The sequence below is a fragment of the Candoia aspera genome, chromosome 4 (assembly GCF_035149785.1).
Source record: "Candoia aspera isolate rCanAsp1 chromosome 4, rCanAsp1.hap2, whole genome shotgun sequence".
In the NCBI taxonomy this organism is placed as follows: domain Eukaryota; kingdom Metazoa; phylum Chordata; class Lepidosauria; order Squamata; family Boidae; genus Candoia; species Candoia aspera.
The window spans coordinates 100868608-100873820 of NC_086156.1; positions in this window are offsets into that span (position 1 = coordinate 100868608).

A 5213-nucleotide genomic window follows, 5' to 3' on the forward strand; every position below is an offset into this window, starting at 1 on the left:
TACAGTATGCTTATGATGCACATACACAGACACATAGACACACTAGTGAAAAGAGTCCGGTGATTCCAAGGTCTTTATTGCCCTATCACACTCCTTAGATCATCTGGAAGTTCTTCCTAATGTTTAACCTGAATTTGCTTCCTTGTAATCTGAACTTGCTAGTTGGGTCTCATGCTCTAGGTTGGCTCAGCAAACCTTTGTAGCACAAATTTTTATTTTGAGCCATGGCCACAGACGATCTAAAATCATAGCTGCCATTCCTAAAGGGCATAACCACAACATAGAGATGCACTGTAACCTGTTTCTTCCTGCCACATTCCCATGAACTTTCATATCCTCCCCAACCCATGAGTGATCCAAGCCTTGGCTGCCCTCAGCTCTTCCAGCTTTATACAGTAGCAGCCTGTTCCTCCTGATTCCAGCACCATCCAGAGGCAGCCTCCACTTAAGTGAACTACATTGGGCACGGTCACCCATGACTTTGGAGGGTTTCCAAATGGCTGCGGTGACTGGGAACAGAGGCAGAAGAGACAGGGTAGGGGTTGGCAATGTGGAGAGTCAGTTCATGCTGGTAGTTTTCTGCCAAATCAAGTGAGTGGGGAACACTTCAACGCAACAGCTAGGGAGACAACAACTGGCTGTCCTGGTGCGATTGACCAGTCATCCAGCCCCTATTTATCAGCAAGATGCTCTTGATCACTCATTGCAAGGTACACTTTCCCATCCAACTTATCTTTACCTGCTCTGGGGAAAATTGAGCTCACTTTCACACTTAGCACAGCCTGACACCTGACTCCATTTTTAATTTCTACAAATGCCAGTGGGACCGATCCAATGGCGTTCTGATAAATAAATGGGAGGCTAAAGGTTGATGCTTTGCTTTGCAGTAGACCATTTTCTCCTTTAGATATTTTTAAATATATCATTGTTTTTGGCATACGCTAAGGAAGTTACCATGATTTCCATACTACCCATTCTTGTTTTGGAGAAAAAAGTGGGGCTTTATCAGCATTTTCAACACAAAGGTATCTTTTTCAAATTGCGGTGCCCCAAATAAGTCACAATACTTCAGGTGAGATTTCACCAAACCAGAATGTATTATGCTGTACTGTGTTGAGGCAGCCTAGAATTGCATTTAATCTTTTTTAGCAACCACATCACCCTGTTGATTCAGTTTAACATGTGGTCCATTGAAGTCCCTAAATTATTTTCACACCTATTTATACATATCTCCTAACTCTGCATCGCATTTCCTCCTACCTCAATGCAGAGTTTTATATTTATATTTATGTTGTTTCCTTTTACTTACTTTGGGCTCACTTCACCCTCCCTGTTGAGAATATTTTGAATATTACTCCAGTCCTTGAGATTTTTTGGAGTGCAGATTTGATGACCAGCTCTTACCAGCTTCATCCAAGTCTATAAGGAACAGGGTACCCAAGACTCATTTTTTACTTCTCCTCTGAGTGACAAGCTGTTAGGAATAGCCACATCTACCATCTATTAATCCTTTTTTATCAGCTTTGATGATTAGGAGGCTGTTGACTTTAAAGATGAGCTTTAATGGTCAACCATGACAAGTGGGTAACGGGGCCTATGCTTGCAATCAAGTCCAGTCTAACCTCATAATTCTTTATGTGTGCTTTATGTTTTGTCTTTTGGAGACACGTGTCACATGGGAAGACAGTCCCCTACAACTTTACTTTGAAGGGGATAGATTCTTTTTGGTTGACAAGTAGCAGCTCACTTTTGGGGCAACACCTTTTAGCATACATGACTTCAAGAGCAGCCAACCTTTCGGGAGTCAGGAAGTAGATGGACTTAACATTTGGGGGAAACACAGGTCTAAAGTGTGGCCCTATGGTTTTAAAAAGGTGGACCCCTGGTTTTGTTTTTCCTGAAGTTTTGAAGAGTTGGAAATAATAATAATAATAATAATAATAATAATAATAGGGTTGCGCTACAGCTTTTGTTTGTTTCATGTCTCAAAAGAATGGGAAAGCTTTTGTTTAGAGGGGCTATGAAGGCACAGGGTATTGGTCCCCCCCCTCCCCCGGATAAAGCATGTACCCTAAATAGGAGCCCTAGAACTGTAATGACTGACTTTGGTCACAAGGTGGCAGCCATGCTGTGATGATTGGACTTTTTTTTTTTTTGCAGAAAATGTTAAAGAGAGTTTTTGTAAAGAAAAAGATGATTGATCATTTAATATAGCAGAATGTTAGCCATATTGTGCTTGAAGATGGTTTGGGCTTGGTTTCAGCTGACATTCATTCCACAGATCTAATTTAATTTTTTTTTTTACTTAATCTGTTGACAGTGGTTGCATCTACACCATGCACTAAATAAAACAGTGAAGCTGGTTGGTTTGGCTCCACAGTGGGCCCAACAACTGTCTCACCTCTCTCACACACAAACACACACACTATTAAGAAGCCCTGGCTTATTTTGAACATGGCTTGTTAAAGCTTCAGAATGAGCAGAATCAATTTTACAGATGAACCAGGTTTACATACTTTGTGGTTCCCTGGTCAATTCCTGCTTTGCTTTGTTTCAAAAGTTAATTTGCATCACTCTTCAGAAGATTATTTACAATCTTGGTCAGAATTTTTTGTTCAAAAAATGAATACACCAAAGGAAGCATAAGCCATAATAAACTCTATAGCTCCATTTGCCCTACCTGCTAAGCCATAGTTATAATCCAAAACCCAACAACAACTAAGCCATAGTTATAATCCAAAACCCTGGTTGGGTCCCTGGCCCAATTAGTCATGTGTCACGCTCTGCCACAAAAACCCCACAAAACATGCTGTTTATGGCTTAGCACGGTTTACGAAGCCAGTGGTTAAAAAAAAAAAGTACATAATGTTTTCACTTCTTTTTAATATAACTGGGTTTTCACAACATGTTCTAACTTTTGACAAGGTCCCATCCCAAAGGTTATTTGGAGGCCAAGTTTTTGGCGGGGGAGTTGGTTGGTTGTGAAAGTGTGCTTACTCTTTCAGATGCTGAATTAATCATTATTATTATTATTATTATTATTTTTTGCATAGCTACCTTGCTTGACTTTCTTTCACAATCACCTGGTTCATGTGAACTAGCTGCACACCTTTCCCACTCCCAACAGTGACCCTGAGAGATAGCAAACAATTCACTTTTAGTTCAAAGTGATGCTGTTGCTCCAAGTAATAACAGCTATTGTTTTATCACTTTCAGGCTTCGTTTGTGTGCTTATGTTCGTTAATGGACTACTCTCTCCACATTAATGAAGCAGGCTATGTTCTACATACATACATGAACTAGCTGTTAGAATGGGAGGCTTTGGCCCATCTGACACATAGCGCACATCTCCAGCCATGGGGCAAGGAGTGGTGTTGCTTCTCATTGGCCTCCTTACACATCTGGAGCCCAGCTGGTAGCTTGAGTTGCATCAGGTTAGTTACATGGATGGGTAACCAGCAGGAAATGGGTACCGAAGGATAAATTACAAAGTTGAGGAGGAGGTGGAAGCAGGCCACTTACCTATTGTTGCCAAGAGAACTCCAGGGAAGGGTCTTTGAAATTACCAGGAGTGAAGACTATTTCAAAGGAGACTGTAGTTTTCTTTATTAAACAAATATAGGACTATGTGAGACACACCTGTAAAGTTTCCAAAGGCCATGCTGGCTGGAGGGCTGTGTATGTTGAACACATCTAGAGGGATCAGGTAGGCAGTGTTTCTCAACCTTGGCAACTTTAAGATGTGTGGACTTCAACTCCCAGGATTCCCCAGCCAGCCATGAATTCTGGGAGTTGAAGTCCACACATCTTAAAGTTGCCAAGGTTGAGGAACAGTGAGGTAGGGGAATGACAAGTCAAGACACTGACTAGCTGAGTCTGACAGCAGCAGTTAAAGTCTAGTTGACTCTAGTTTTACTCAAGTCTCAGTGCCTAATATTTTATCTAGAAGCATAGAAGCTGGAATTGGGCACAGCATTCTCTGCCCTCAAGCTGTGGGACTTCCCCACAGAGGGGGACTTGCAATGGCTTTCTATTCAAGGCTTGATCTGATCGCCCCTGTTGTCTTTACCTATGCTGCTGCTACACAACTACATCTCAGACCATGCCCTACCGCTTCCCTAAAAAAATTCCAGGAACTGGGAGAGGCTGGATTTCTCCAGAGGTCGGGACGTCTCTGTCCAGTCTCCAAGTGATTGGAAAGAGGATATTAAAGTAGGGAACTTAACAACATGTAAGTTGGTTAAGGAACTTTTGGCTGTCCAGATTCTGCTGGTTCTCTTTCATAAGCACTAGCCAGCATTGCTAAGGAGTAGGACAATGGGAAGCTCAGCATTCGGGAGGCTACAGGTTTAAACAGTAGAACTTACATGTCTTCTGTGACACCCTGTATTTGCCTTTACTCCAAGCATCTAATGAAGTGGACTATTAAGTGGCAACATACCTACAAAGATCAGAATCATGCAAGCCACGGTGTTGTTCCCTGATACTCTATGGAAGTGAAAGTTGGACTTTGAAGAAGCAAGATAGGAAGAGCGTTGATGCTTTTGAACTTTGTTGTTGGAGAAGACTCCTGAAAATATCATAGACAGCCAAGAAAACAAAGCAATGGATCATTGAACAAATCAACCCAATGTTCTCGCTCAAGGCACAAAGGACCAGGCTCAAATTATCCTACTTTGGACACATTACATGAAGACCTTGCTCTCTGGAGAAGGCTCTGATGCTGGAAAAGCTGGAAGGAAAGAGGAGAAGAGGATGACCAGCAGCGAAGTGGACAGATCCAGTTACAGTGGCAACGAGTGCATTGTTGGAAGAGCTGAAGCCCAGGTTAGGGACAGATCACCATGGAGAAAATCTACATGGTCACTTAGAGTCAACACCGACTTGATGGCACGTAATCATCATAATCATTATGTGGCAATATTTATGTTAGTTTTTCTGGCATCACAAGGTTCTCTTATTACAGCAAAGAAAGTTGCTTTCCTTATTCACTTCCTCCTGCATATACATAAACAGTCTCCCCCAACCTTTATAACAAGGGAATTGTAAAACCAACCAACCAACCAACAGGAAAATGGATGTTTGATCCAAAGCCAAATGTGACCCAGAGTGTAAAAACAGAAGCTGACACAGCACAAAGGGACTATCGTGTGAATGTCTGCATTACATCTACAGACAGGTGTGTGAACAGAGACAGAAAAGTTATTTGGTGA